The sequence below is a fragment of the Chaetodon trifascialis genome, chromosome 4, assembly GCF_039877785.1.
Source record: "Chaetodon trifascialis isolate fChaTrf1 chromosome 4, fChaTrf1.hap1, whole genome shotgun sequence".
Lineage (NCBI taxonomy): Eukaryota > Metazoa > Chordata > Actinopteri > Chaetodontiformes > Chaetodontidae > Chaetodon > Chaetodon trifascialis.
The window spans coordinates 7,563,388-7,578,345 of record NC_092059.1 but is presented as its reverse complement, the minus strand read 5'-3'; the positions used below and the strand labels follow the sequence as shown (position 1 = coordinate 7,578,345).

At 43.9% G+C, this 14,958-nt stretch overlaps 1 protein-coding gene across 1 annotated transcript in view; it reads left to right on the top strand.

Annotated features, from left to right (window-relative positions):
- ncanb (neurocan b) overlaps positions 1-14,958 on the top strand; it is a 140,753-nt gene that overhangs the window by 63,865 nt on the left and 61,930 nt on the right. The gene's annotated exons all lie outside the window — the stretch shown is intronic.

Here is a 14,958-nt window from a genome sequence, read left to right as displayed (position 1 = left end):
CCAGAATGTGTTTGCTTTAAAATTTAATGTGTCCGTCGACAATTACTGCAGTATTTGTTGTGTATTACTGCAAAACTAATGCCACTCATCCATCCTCAGCTCCGGGCGTCTGGTGTTTTCCGGGTTTTGAAAATACATTTTTTAAATCATGACTTGGATCATTAGTCACTCTGCTCTGTAAAACACATTTCTAAAGATTTTCCTCTTAAGTCATCACATGTAGAGGTCAGAGCTGGTGGGTATTCAGCAGCTGCATTTACATGAAGCCTATTATGCCACTAATAATGAGGATAACAGCCTATTCAGAACACATACACCTCTGGGAACCATTTTGCAGAATGTCTTTTTTTGGAATATACTCAATTGAAAACAGCACAAAGACGATATATTAAATGTTTGACCTCATCGGCTTCATTGATTTTTGTAAATATCTGCTCATTCTGAATTTAATGGAGCAATATGTTTCAAGCAAGTTGGGAAAAGAGCAACAAAAGTGTGTGGAATGCTCCAAAAAAAACCTGAGCATTCTACAGGTAAACAGGTTCATTGGTAACAGGTGAGAGGATCATGATTGGGTATGAAAGGGGCATCCTGTAAAGTTAGGGTTAGGGTCAGGGTCAGGGTCAGGGTTAGGGTTAGGGTTGGGTTAGGGTTAGGGTTAGGAAAGTTGTTCACAAGCAAGAATGGAGCGAGGTTCACCAACTTGTGAACACATGATTGGATAAAGGAGATTAATACATGGGCTCAGTCAGTAAACACAGTTTGTTTGCAAGTGATTGCATTCAGTTTTTGTTTACATTTTACACAGCATTGCAACTTTTTTGGACTTCCAACTACTTTATGTTTTTGTGCCTTCTTGCCCATTTGACTTGCTCCTTCATTCACCACTTGATTGCCTTCATTGTTTAGTCATTTATGACCACTTTTTACCAATCGTGACCGTTATCAGAGAAGTATGTCGTTCCCAGAGGAGCCATTTTTTGTTCAGGTGATGTTTTCAGGTTTACAGGAGATTGTGAAGCGGGGGACTTGCCTTCTTCCTTTTAATAACAGCAGCAGGAGGAGGATATTCTGATAAAACTGTCTTCCGTAGAAAGCTCAACAGCAAACCAATAACAAACCAGTGCAAAGGCTCAACACAGGAGCGTCTTCTTTGCTTGAGGTGGATTGCTTTATTGAATGCATGCAGTGAAGCACAACCATGAAACTCATTTTATCATTTAATTTAGTAAACATGTAATTCAGATTCTGGTCAGAAAAAGAAAATCTCGGTTTATGTAATTGCAGCTCAAGGACACTTGCTTTCTTCAGATTGAACGGCAGCCTGTTTATTACACAAGGAAATGAAAAGAAAACAGCACATAAGTACAGCAGCACATTTTTGTCTTTATCAGTCTTTGTGACACGCTGACATTTGAATGAGATGAGTGGTCCCGCTCTTGTTGAGTGATTAGAGGCATGAGACCTCCCCCTCCGAGTGACCTTTTGTCAGTTATAGTACAGGGAAAATTACAGCAATGGTTGCCTGCCCATTAAAGCACAGAGATAGAGACCGAGAGGAGGGAAAGGGCACAAGGATGGACAGCTCTGGGAGAGAGAGAATGGGGGGGGGGGAGAGAAGGGTGAGTGTGTCCTCTACGATGCTGTAGGTGGGAGTACATAAACCTCTGTAATCAATGATCAGAGACTACACTAACACAGTCCCATGGGCCTCCAGAGATCACATTGTTCATCCTCATCCCCCCCCCCGTAGCTCCCTCCTCCTTTCTTTCTTTACTTCTTCACCTCCTTCCAATCTTCATTCATTGTTTGTTATCAGAACAGTCTCAGCCCCTCTGTGTCCTATTTGGCCATATATCAGAGTGATAAGATGCTGGTATATAATGCCACATCCAGCTTTCCAATTCCCCATCACTCTGGCCTCCAGCTAAACCCACACAGATGGGTGGACACACACACACACATAAAAAACTGAATATAAGTGAGGAAGCACCAGCATGCCAAGCTCGCTCGGGAGTAAACCGCGTTAATCCATCCCACATGTCGCACCAGCACATGCAAATACACACACACACACGACTGAATATGTCTTAATCCCTCACTGTGAACGCTGCGAGAAAGTAAACACGTTTCATTTTATTTCTTTTTCAATTACTCGTATCCTCATTTCCATATTGTGTAATCCTAAAGACAGCGTTTATGGAAGTTTGCAACACCACAAAAAAGTAACAAAAGCACTTTCTAGTCCGGAGAATCCCAACAAGCGTGGAAATGTACCAAATGATTCAGAGCGCTGGCATCCAGCCGCTCGGGGTGACGAAGCAAGTTGGGTTGATACAGTAATGTCGACTGTCTGTCCAGCCTTTAAATTACCAATGTCAGTCTTATACTCTGGCAAACAGGGAGCGGGATGCCTCTGAGTTATAGCCATCTTGACTAAAGCCTTGTCCCGGCCTCAAGATGGATCAGACCTCTGGCAGCATCAATAACACGGCAGGCAGCCCTCAACCAAATTAGAGTGTTAAATTTGGAGGAGAAAAGCCAGTAGGTTGAAGTGTGTGTGTGTGTGTGTGTGTGTGTGTATTTGAGGATGGAGGGGGAATGGAGGAGATAAATGGAGACGGGGACAGGCTGGGGTGGCATATTATCCGTATGTGTCTGTGGATAGATGTTCAGTTCGTCTGCTGGCTGTTGGAGTCCTTGGATAGGCTGTCTGGAGCAGCGAGAGGGCACATTCTCAATGCTGCATATAGGAGTCTATTGATTTCCCTGCCTCCCCTTCCCTCTGTCTCCCATCTTTTTTCCTCTATTCCATCTTCCTCTCCTCGCGCTTCTGCCTCTCCCTTACAGGATTTTTTTTTCGCCTTCCCTCGCTCCCCGTCTCCCTGACTTTATGTCTTTTATTACTCCTCTGTTCATTGTTATGACTCTCTCCGGCATAATGTTTTGATAGCCTCTTGAACTCCAATGTGGTACAACACAAGGCAGTCAATTGCCATCTAACCGTATCTGTCCCCTGTACGATCCTCAGCCTCAGCAGGATCCCCGTCGCTGCCTTTTAAAAAAGAGTCACCTCCCTTAAATCCGACGCTGCCTAATCTGTCATCCTTCTATCTGCTTCGCTTCTCCAAGTTTCTCTTCTTTCTTTTCATGGTGTAATTCCACCATTTTTCCATATCAAACACTCCTGCTGAATCTAATCCTGTGCTATTGGCTGCCGTATATTAAATGAATGGGATTTGTTAAAGAACAGCCTTGAGGGACGCTGAGCGTCATCCTGGTGTGGGATGAAACGGCGTTACACACCACTCTGTGCTGACTGAGCATAGGCTCTTTGTATTCTGTCAACCAGGGAAATATTGAAGCTAACTAAAGTGTTGAAAATGAGACTAAGTTCTCTGTGCGGAGGAATCACACCGAGCCTTTTGTGCACACCAGTTGAAAGTACACTGGAAGTCTGTAATACTTGTCTGTATTCCTGCATTCAATGGTGGTGCCTTTCTCAGCTCTGGCCCCGGGTAAACAGCAGACTGTGGCTTGTGATGCTAATCTGATATTTACGGGTAATGGAGTCCACTATTACTGGCATGTGTTGTTTAACCCTGTTTACAGGGTTGGATGCAGCACACTAGCCAACAGGACAGGGCTGCTTTCAAAACCAGGTTGCAGATGGGATGGTTGACTGCAGACCAGTCCCCATAACTGGTTGCTCTCCCTCACTGTGCAGAACAGGGATAACTCTGTATCACCTGCCACTGAGTTCATGCTAATGGCATCATTGGGGGGTGGCTGTGGCTCAGGAGGTAGAGTGGCCGGGCACCTATCAGAAGGTCAGTTGTTTGATTCTTGTCTACATGTCGAAGTATCGTTGGCCAAGATACTGAAACCCCAAATTGTTCCAGATGCCGTGCCGTCGGTGTGTGAGTGTGCATGGCTGGTTAATGCTCGTAATGAGCAGGTGGCTGTGTGTGAATGGGTGAATGCAGACCATCTAACAGGCCTGCAGTGGTGGAAAGTAACTAAGTATATTCACTCAAGTATTGTACTTAAGTGCAGTATTGAGGTACTTGTACTTTACTTGAGTAGTTGAGTTCCATTTTATGCTACTTAATCACTCCCTCTGCTTCATTTCAGAGTGAAATATTGTACTCTGTTCTCCACTACACTGATTTGACAGCTTTATTTACTAGTTGCTTTTAAGCTGAAGCTTTTACATAGTGCATGATATAACAAGCTTTTAAAATATAGCACACTATTAAAGACTAGCCCAGTTTTAAATTTTTTTGGGCTTCTAACATCTTACAAAAAGCAGTGTGCTGTCGGGGCCATGTCTCAGATGTCAGCTGTTAACAGCTCCACCAAATAGTGTTTTTTCCCTCTAAGCTTCTCACATGGTTTCATTTCAATAAATGTTCAAGTGAGCCAATTGCTCACCGAAATTTAAAGATTAGAGAAAAGGTCCAAAAGCTGAAGATAGATTTTTTAGATAGGAACTTCCTCTCCTACAGTAAGAATCATCTGACTACCCTTCAGATTTATCTGATGTCCATGTATATAAAACTGTATCCAAAGCATGGATTGGAAGCAATAAATCAATATATTTGTCAGCCTCAGAGGTTGCAGCTTCATATGAAGTAGTTCAAAGTAATCCAGCTGTAACAGTATTAACATGCTGCAAACACGCTGATGCTTCTGTATTAATTACCTAAAGATGTTATATATAGTATCAGTCAGAGGGACCAAACTCAGACTTTTAGTTTAATACTGAATGCGCTTTTACATAGGACCTTTAATGCAGGACTTGTAAAACAGAATATTGAGGAGGGGGAGAGCATGTATGTAAGTTATCTCAGTCTCAAGGAATTCTAGACATGTGTTACGAGGCTGTACGTCATGTCGAATTTTCCATTTTAATATGTTTTCACAGCAGTTTTCAGCATTCAGGAAGTGTTGTCTATGATGCCGTGATACTCATTCGCTCCGTGGACCAAGTCAGGAGCTGTGCCTGTAAAGGTCATGGAACGGTGCAGCAAGCAGCAGAATGAGCAGCGAATATTTGCACTTCTGCAACGTGCGGTTGGTTTTTAAACTGTTAAAAGCAAAACACGCTGTGACTAAATAATTCAGTGAGGGATTTTCTGTGTAGCAGGCGAAACGCTCGAGCAAAATATCCGTTATCAGAGAGGGGAAGCAATGGAAAGTGTTGATTTATACATGTAAAAGTCAATGAAACAAACAGCTATGTTTGTAAAGCTAATGCACCATCAGAATTTTGGTTTAATATTCTACAGTCAGCCTGAAAAAACACCGAAAAGCTGTCTTAAACAGGCATTTTTATGGCATCATAAAAATGCTTTATTATCTTTGCTGCCACAACAAAACTTGGTGATTATTCAGCCTCTAGGAGCCCCATCACAGGCTGCTGTATTTTATTTTCTAGTTTGTATGACCCAGAGCTCCCATTATGGCAGATGAATGACTGAATCTCTTGGCTGTTACTGGTAGCAGATCTACAGCAGAACTGAAAAACAACTTTTGTTGTTGTTTTTATGAATATTTTTTCATCTCATGGCCCTCTAAAGATCAGTTGGGCAGCAGACCAAAGTGCTGTGTGAACTTCAGTAACAGTGGATGCTAAGCTCCAGTTTTCTGTTTCCCTTGGCACAACATAGTATGCCTTTTAATCATGGATTTGTTTTGTTAGCGCGGCGCTCACATATGCATAGAGCATTGTCGTGAGAGATTCAGTCGTCATCCAACATCCAACTTTCCATAACTTTCCATTTTCGGATTGGAAGTCATACCAGCCAAATGTAATGAACGTTTACTCCTCTTGGCTTTTGGAGACACGGTCGAACCAACTGGCTGCAACGTAAAACGTGCAGCCACGCAGCAGATGAAACCATCAGATGCTTGTCAGAGCATTCAGGCATCATCATGTCCTCTGATTTTATTTTAGTCATGGACACGTTTGTAAACCAGATAAGAGAAGACCTCTGCTGAGCCCATGTGTCACCCCATTAAAAACACAGTTGTGGATTCACTGACAAGAGTTGTTTTTTTTTTTATTTCCTCCCCTGATGACTTCCTATCTGAGCTTTTGTTGTCAGGTACACCCTCAGCGCCCCTGAGGGTGCGTAGAGTTCCATAAAGCAATGAACAACATCACCTCTGTGTGCCACCGATTGGGAAACGATGGGATGGATGGATGGAGACAGAGAGCTTGGCAGGGTGCTGTCAGAAGGCATATAATCCTCTGTGTGGACTCACTGTGTGGCTGTGCGGAGCAGTGAGAGACCAACCTGGTCGGGTTATGCGGGTTACTGTTACAATGGGGCATTCAGGCGCTATCAGATCAGACGTCAGGAATCCGCTTCCTTTTATTGAAAGAATATTTCACCTCTGTATCTCTACCCAACAGGTCTGTCCTCTAAGAGGGCACAGACAAACTAGCAGCACACAGCCGTGTTGTTTTTCAGATCAGTTTCTCTCTGCGCCAACATGTTGCTTTTATTACCTCTGAAGGAGAATGATCTGGATATACTCAGTGTATATATGTATGATGTAAAACTGCTCAGCAGACATAGTGGAAATAGAGGGTCTATTAAGCCAGTAGCACCCCCAACAAGATGTAAATAGCAGCGTCCCTGAGACATTACTCTCACATTTTCATTCTCCATTTGCAGTGAGACACACGCATCCGTCAGCGACTCAGCCAGTCACACATGCAGGCGCACGCCGTCGAAAATGGAGCCACCTGCCATCAAGGTTAACAGTGAAATGTATGATTTCAAATTGAGGCATTTTCTAGCTACAGAGGAGTGGCAGCGGAGAGGATGAGTGCACCCAGCTGGGGTTTTTTGAGCTGCCAGATTGCCTGACTGACTTCACTCCCTCTCACTCTCGCCGGCGCTGAAGGCAGAGCGGAGCAGTGGCTCCCAGCGTCAGTCACAACGCATCATGCAGCAGCCAGCCCACAGCGGGTGGAAGGGTTGAGGGGTCTCTTCATGTAGGGCTTGTCAGACACACCCACACATCTGTCCCGGCGGGGGAGGACTCCGACGGGGGGAAAAAAAAATGAAGGGTCTCAAGAGGAGGAAGGTTTCTTAAATGGTGGGGGTGTTGGAAAGAAAGCTGTAAATTATACAATCTGGTGAGCCATAAAGAGAAAAGATATGTTTGCAAGTTGGAAATGGTGGCTTGGAGGAATTTTGGGATGCAAGCTTCTTTTCAGAGTTTCTGCTGGCAGAGGCGCTGTGAGGTCATGCAAAGTAGTTCTTCCTTGTTGAGTTTTAAACAGGTCTCCAGGCAAACCCTCCTGCCCACAGCTTGCTTCTCCTAATAGTGCTGCCCTGCTGTCAGAACAACTTCTTGATAGTAACCACAGTGGAATACAAACACACAGGCAAGAGAGTATGAGATCCCTAATCTGTCTGTGTGTGTGTTTCCTGTGTGTGTGTGTTTCCTGCTTTCTGATGTAGGCCTCTTTTTGAATGGCATATTAGCTGCAAAGTGCAACACACAACATGTTTGGTCCTGTGTGCGAGATCAGTGAAGGTGTGTCTGGGTATATGTGTTATTTTTGTTCTTGTTTGTGCAGCCCAGTATGAGCAAGGGATTTGGGAGAAGCAGAATATAAATAGGAAGGTCTGATTTTGATTAATCATTGTCTTCTCAGCCAATCACATCGTTGCTCTCGTCCCTTTTAAGCGGCTGTGCCAATCACAGTGGGATGGAAATGGCTCAGAGAGTGCAAATCAGCTTTTCCAAACAAGGAAGCGTTCTTTTCTGTGAGCTGCAGACTTTCAATACACAAATATATACGACGCCACAATTGTTTGGCCGGTGGCGGATGATATGCCTTTGTGAGCTGAATTTGTATTTGTGGAGATATGAAAAGTCTGGTCAGGTTGTTCTCTATAGTTGATGCATGCTTTTATTTTGATCCAGGCACTAACTAATCTATGCTTGATCCCTGAACTACTCCTATCAGATTAAACCAATTACACAGTCACAGTGTATTGTAATTTAAAAAATCCAAAATGCACGCAAAATGCAGGTATGTTCATGAAAAAGAGTGGCTGGAAAGAGGAGATTTAAAACATAAATGCTGCTCTAACTTGCAGTAATATGCAGCTAATATGATGTACACAGATGCTTCAGGTGCTCGTGTGGTTGTTTTGCAGCAGTCTGGTGTTGGTTGTGTATGACTTATGATCAGGGTAACCACAGTGGATCGTTGTGGAATTTGATGCTTTTCAGCTAGAAGGTGCAGATGCACGTCTGTCCTGCTGCCTTCAGTTGATCAGCTGAACTTTCATACAGTCTTCTTGTGGTGGAAGAGATAACAGATAACAGTTGTAAAGGGTGGTTGCTCCGTATCTAATCACAGTGTTTATGTCCATTGTTCTGGATGATTATGTAATGCCGGTTTGTAGTATAAGCTGTTATCTTAAAATTGTCAAGTGAGTGACACACAGACACAATTTTAGCCCAAACAGCAACACGTCTCCTTTTAGCTCTTATCTGCTGCACTGTACAGATACCAGACTGATTAGCAAATGAATTTCAAGGTCATTTGTCAGTGTGCTTCTTACACCACTTTTTGCACCACTGTGGAAATCTCAAGTGTATGAGTACTTGTCTAATTGTACCTGTAAGAGCCTCCATCTGTGTGTACAACCCCCACTTAACTAGAAGGCATGTTAATCCTTCGTCCTCCCTGTGTGCTCATTTCACATGATGTGTAACAACATATGTTCTCCTCAGTCAACATGTAAGTCAAATATGAATAATTCATGACGGCGACTCTTCCAGCCGCTTCTTGTCTGTTTACCTTCATTCTGTGCATACAGAATATTGCTGGATAATTCTATGGAAAAGGGGAATGAGGCTGATTCAATATTCTCATTTCACGAAGCCCTAAAAAATGAGCGAAAAGACACATTGGAGAGAAGAGGGGAGAAAATCAAGGTGGATCGAATGTGTTTGTGATGATAAGCCCGGATGGATTATTTTCCTGCCACTCTGACAGCCCAGATAATGCAATTTATTTAGGACGAACGGAGACGCTACAAGTGCCACTCTTGTAACAATAGACCCTCAATTTCTTCATCAGTCTCGCCGTGCAGGCTCGCTGAATCGGGTTGTATTGAATTGCTGGCATGTTGCTCCTCCCCGGTCCTCTCCAGGCTGATTCAGTGTGACGCCGGGTTCTTGAGGTGCTCACTAAGAGCACATCGGCTCCTTTCTGCTGTCTCAGGCTTCTGGCACTGTAGCTAATTGCAAGTTTCATGCTTTTTCAGAGTGTGTGTGCGTGCGTGCATGCGTGTCTGTGTGTGCGTGTGTTTGCTTGTGCAGAGAGGAGGAAAACATTTTCTGAAGTTGAAAAGAGGTGAAGCTGAAAATGGAAAGTGCTCTGTATGGAAAAGTTTGCTCTAAAATTGTCTATGTGGATTTTTTATTATTGTATTTTGGTGTTTCTTTGGTGTGGAGGTACATTCTAATTTATGAGACTGGCATCTCTTTATGTCATCTACACCTGCAGGGTTGATTTACACCATAAACATAAGACTGTCAATTAATGATACCTCCATGTAAATAAATAATAACTTGGAGCAGCTTAATATATTGGCATGGTCGTCTTAGTCATCTGAGTAATCCAGCGTTGATTGCAACTTTCAGCGCGCTCAGTAATAATTAATGCACCACTGTAATGGATTACATGTGAGATGTTTGACGTTACAGACTGCAACCTGCATCCAGTGTTGTTTGTTTTCACCCCTGGACACACACTCCCTCCCTCACACACACACACAAAGGTGGTGTCCCGTATATGAAGCCAGACACAGGGCACCGCATGTGGTCAGACAGACAGAAATAGCTGCTCCCTCCCCTGCAGTGCTCATAAATCCTAGTTTGTCAGAGGAGCTCTGCTCAGACTGGGCACAATAATCACATCGCTACACCTGCTCCATCTACAACCTTCCCCTCTAAGATATGAGCACATTCTCAAAGGATGGCAGCCTCTCAAGTGGTCGAGCTGGGTTCAAGCCGCCATTCAGCAAGTATCTAAGCTGTCAGTTGTCCTTGACTTCCCGCCAGCTCAGCGGCTGACCAGGGGCTCTGATCTCCCCGTGGTGCGGAGATCAATAGAGTATTTCATTATTATTCTTTACAACAGCTGACTTTATACTGTGCGACCACTTGGATTAATAGTGAAGTAGTTTTGTGTCCCTTCCAACCTCGTGTCCAGAGTCATTTTATCACATTGTGCTGTTTGGGGCAACCAGGATTTTATTAGACCTGCCTCGCACAGTGTGACATGCAATGGAAGACCATACAGCTGTATTTAAGGCACCTTCTATAGGCACCATGAGTTTATACCTGATTGGGACTGGAGTTACAGAGTTTTTCCACGTTTTGGACCAGTGGTTCTCAACCTTGTTGCCATGTGACCCCTTAGAAAAAATATATTTGCAGTGGCTTTCCTTCTAACCTGAAATTGCTGATTTAAGTAATTGATAAGAGGCTTGAAAATGTAGCAAATAGTAGAAATAAATGGACAAAGAACATGTGTAGCAGAACATGTCTTTCCCTGTTTTCTATTGATCATCTCGCGACCCGTCGGATTTATCTTGCACAGCACCGGTTTGGACTGACAGCCGGTGCAGTGGGTTAAAAGGTAGAGGTGGAAGCTTGGTTTCAGAGAGGCGAAGCGCCGCTGACCCTCCCCGATGTGTGTATGACCTAATGGACCGTAGGGTTGGAGAATTTGGTGTAACGCTCCACACTCTGCAGACTGTCGGCCTCTGCTCACATTAGATTCTGCAGACTGACTGCCGGGGCGCTGACATCATCAGCACCAAACCAGAGCGGCTCCACCAACGAGTAAACGTAACCTCTGCCTCCTCTCCATCTCCTCTTCTTTCCTCCAACACCTCCTCGCTGTCCCTCCCTGCCCTCGTGTAGCTCACCTCTGTAAATCAATCACTTTGAAGTAATCTGAGACTGCAGTGGGGTCTGCATCTTTGTGCCAGAGAGAGATGTTATCTATATTTCAGCAGAAATAGGTTTCATATATCCCCGGTGTGTATTCAGCTTGCATGGCAGTAATTGTAGCTCATCCGCAGTGAGTGACTTGCCTGTCTGGGGACACGTTGATACATGGATCATATTCCTACCCGCGCGTCTGTCTGCCTCTGTCCATCCTATCAGGGCAGCGATGGAAACTTGGACTCAAGGATGAAGTTCCACATGCATATAATTGTCTTCATGGATCAAATCCTGCTGTGACACATTTCTGTTGTTAACTTTGTAGTTTTGCAAAAACTGGCTCTTACTTTCATAGTTTAAGCTAGCATTCTCATGTTTAATGGTATAATTGTGCTTACTGCTGAGATCTGAGAACACGGTGATAAAAAGAAGTCAAGTCGAAAAACAGGCTGCGGTGCACTGGTATCTGAATGATTATGGTTTGATTCCAGCCATGAAGAGCTGTCGCCCTGCTGAACTCTGTGCACCTGCAGCGCCCCCTCCAACCCCCACCACCCTCCCTTTGATTGACACTTACCCACTCTCATACCACCTCATGGTATGATTTATATTTTTTTGGATATTATGACTGTTTGCACTTCTGGTTGGATGCTAAACTGCATTTCGTCGTCTCTGTGTTGCACTCTGACGATGACAATAAAGTTGAATCTAATCTAATCTAATCTAATCTAATGAACCTTTGTTTCATGGTACACCATCTCACTCTCCCTTCATTTCCTGTTTGCCTCTGTACTATCAGCTAGCCAGGCAGGGTGAAAATAAAAAAATCAGCTCCTTCAGACAAAGAGAGGGTCGAATTTTTACCAAATCCCGCTGTTGTAAACAACAGTTGATGGAACAACTTCCTGGTTCAACTGTGACCTAACGTGACCCGATCATACTTGCTGAATGAATGATTATGCGGTTAAGACAATCTGTGTAAACTGTGTCACGACATGTGTGATCTATCGTCTCACCATTGATTTCTTGTCTTCTCGGCCTTTGCTGTAACAACGTCGTTGCGTTTCCAGATTGCACTTTGGCAAACACAACGCCATCAGAACATCAGTACATGTGAAATAACTGAATTATGTGCAGAAACGTCTTAATGTAGACCTGCTCTCCAGTTGCGTTGCTGGACCTGGCGTGACATCCAACACTGGCAAAGCCACTTACGCTAATGTATTATATATGCCTTTTTTTGCTCTGTATCATCACTAAACGCAAAAAACACGTGTTCACTTGCAACTTGCAACCGTGCAAGTGACAATATGAATATTTCACGCTGAAGACTTATCGAGCCATCGCAGTGATGACGAAAACGACTGCCTTTACTTTGCAGCTCAGCAGCCATCCATACGGCGCTAACTGCTCTGTGTGTCTCCGTACCTTTTAGGGATGTACTGTAGCATTAAATTTTAACGGGGCAGCTCTTGCCAGGCCCAGGTGATGGCTTATCACGCTCATAGATGGGGAACACTTGAACAGGCAGAGGCATGATCTCTGTCTCAGCAAGCTATTACAAGGTTCAGTGAGTCCAAGCACAGCAACGCGGCAGGCGATAAGCAGGTGTACATACAGTAAATGTAAGTGCATGTGTGTGCAGTTTTCCTGTGCGCGTGTGTGTGTGTGTGTTGCACTTTCATTCACGCGAAGTTCAGTGTTTCTGTCAGCACAAGCTTTTCTGCAGGCTTCCATTATGTTGAATTTGCTAACCGCTCAGCTTCAGACTTCATGGGATGCAAGACATTTCCCTTATCGCAATCCTCTTTTATGGTCCGTTCTAAATCCCGGGTGCATGTATGAGTTGTCATCAGGGAGTAGCTTCCCAAATATGCCACGACGTTACGATAATCTCTCTCCTGAGAGGCTTAGAAAAAACTTAAGATGACCCCATAGAGCAGTGAAATGTCACACAGAGGAACATATTTCAAGAAACTCTGCACAGGATTGAAGAGATGTTGCAGTATCTGCTCAGTGTGAGGGGAAAAGACTTTACATTATCTATTCTGCGAGTTTGACTGCAGAGCTCTGACCTGAAAGCTGAAACCATGTAAGTCCTCTCTCTTTCGTTGTATCTGCTCATCTCCATGTGTCTGGTTCATAAACTGGAGTGTCCCTCTCTCTTCCTCAGACCTCCTCTCTTCCTCTTTTCCTCCCTGCCTCAAAGAGAAAGACGCACAGAAGGAATGGAAGAAGCGACCTATTTTAAGACCACTGTGTAATTAATCATAAGCTAGCAGCCAGCATTAAGAGAGCAGGAAATGTATGATAGCTCCCACTGTGACTTTCTGTCCCTCCTTAGCTGACGTTTTCCTCTCTCTCTCTCACTCTCAGTCCACCTCTCTCGCTCATACTTGTGCATCTCTATGCTAAATTTTAATTTGTACCCCCCCTTTCCCATGGACAGGGTCTCTCTATCCTTCCTGCCCCCCCCCCCCGTGCCTTTTTTCATTTGCATAATAATTCCAGTTTCACATTTGCACACGCATGCACATTTCTAATTATGAAAACAGCAAAATGTCATCCGGAGAAATGAATGTTTATCCACTAAACCAGTCACATCTCATTTTCCGTTACCTGTTACATGGCTGACTCCATCTGTGTTCGTCCACTCATGCAGAACATTTCTGTGGACTGCTGTAGCCACACGATCCCGAACTGCTGCCTCATTTCTGTGCACTGTACGTGTGATGTCACCGCTAACACTGCGGGCTACTGTTTGTGGACAGCTGGTGAAGAACGCAGTCTCATTTGTGTGTAATAAGTCGTTACTAATTGTCTGCAGATTGGATCAATGTCCTCTCCTGCTACAGCTCAGCTCTCAGTCTGTGTTACCACAGACAGCACAGGCGCCATTTATCAGTGCTGGTAGATGGGAGCTGAGGAAAAGTCCTTTCATCTCATTATTAAGGCAATTTTGCAGGAACTGGGCAAATTGTGTCTATAAATTGTTTCTTCTGTGGAGTGAAAAGGACCAATAGGAGTGCACTTTTTGGGGTTCTTAAGGCACACACATGAATAAATAGTTGTCACACACTAGCTTTGCTCTAAGTTTTCCCATGAGTTGGTGATGCCATCCACTTAAATCCTAAGGAGCTTATGGATTTCTTTTCAAGATATGTCACTCATTTTCCACGATGGCAAAGAAAATCCTGTGCAGTATTAATGCAGATAGCAAGACAAGCCAGAGCCACAGTGTTACCGTCTGTGGTGTGATTGACGGGCAGAATGGGCATTAGAAGTTCACCGTTTGGCTCCTAAAGTCTTCCTCGCTGAGGTTACTTGATGACCTGGTCCTCAGCTGCCAGTTACACTGGGAGCATGGCTGCCTTTTGCACTGCAGAAGATACACGTTCGCCTGGGCTGTGATTCAAAGTAGAGAGGCGTTTGTGGAGCTGAGCTTTAATAGCACAACAGCATGCAGAGATACTCAGATGTCAGACTTATCTCTGGCACTGCTAATCTGACTCAGGCATTTGAATGCGAAGGGACGGCTTTGTAGAAAGTTCTGAGATGTTCCCAAATTAAATGTAAGCATTTGAAAAAGATATATAATGATATTTTGAAGAAAATCCATGTAGTTTTATATATATATTTTTTTTCACTGAACTCTTGCCTCAGGCAGTTTGATCTTTACCTCAGCATATTTGAGTTTTGCTTTTGATGTGACCAGACTGACCTTTGGTGTTTTTATATTGGCGGAATTTGTTAACAACATATCCTCATTTCCATCGGAGTGAGATTAATATGTTGGTTATTTCTCAGGCAGAGTGCATCTTTCACTTCTTTGAATACATCGTTCATTAACACCTGTATCTTTTAACACTGAGCAGCAGCATTGCAGAAGACTGGGAGCTATTTTTAATAGCTTAACTGGTTGAGCATCATGATCAGAAGAAACACAGTCATGTTGTTTTTAGC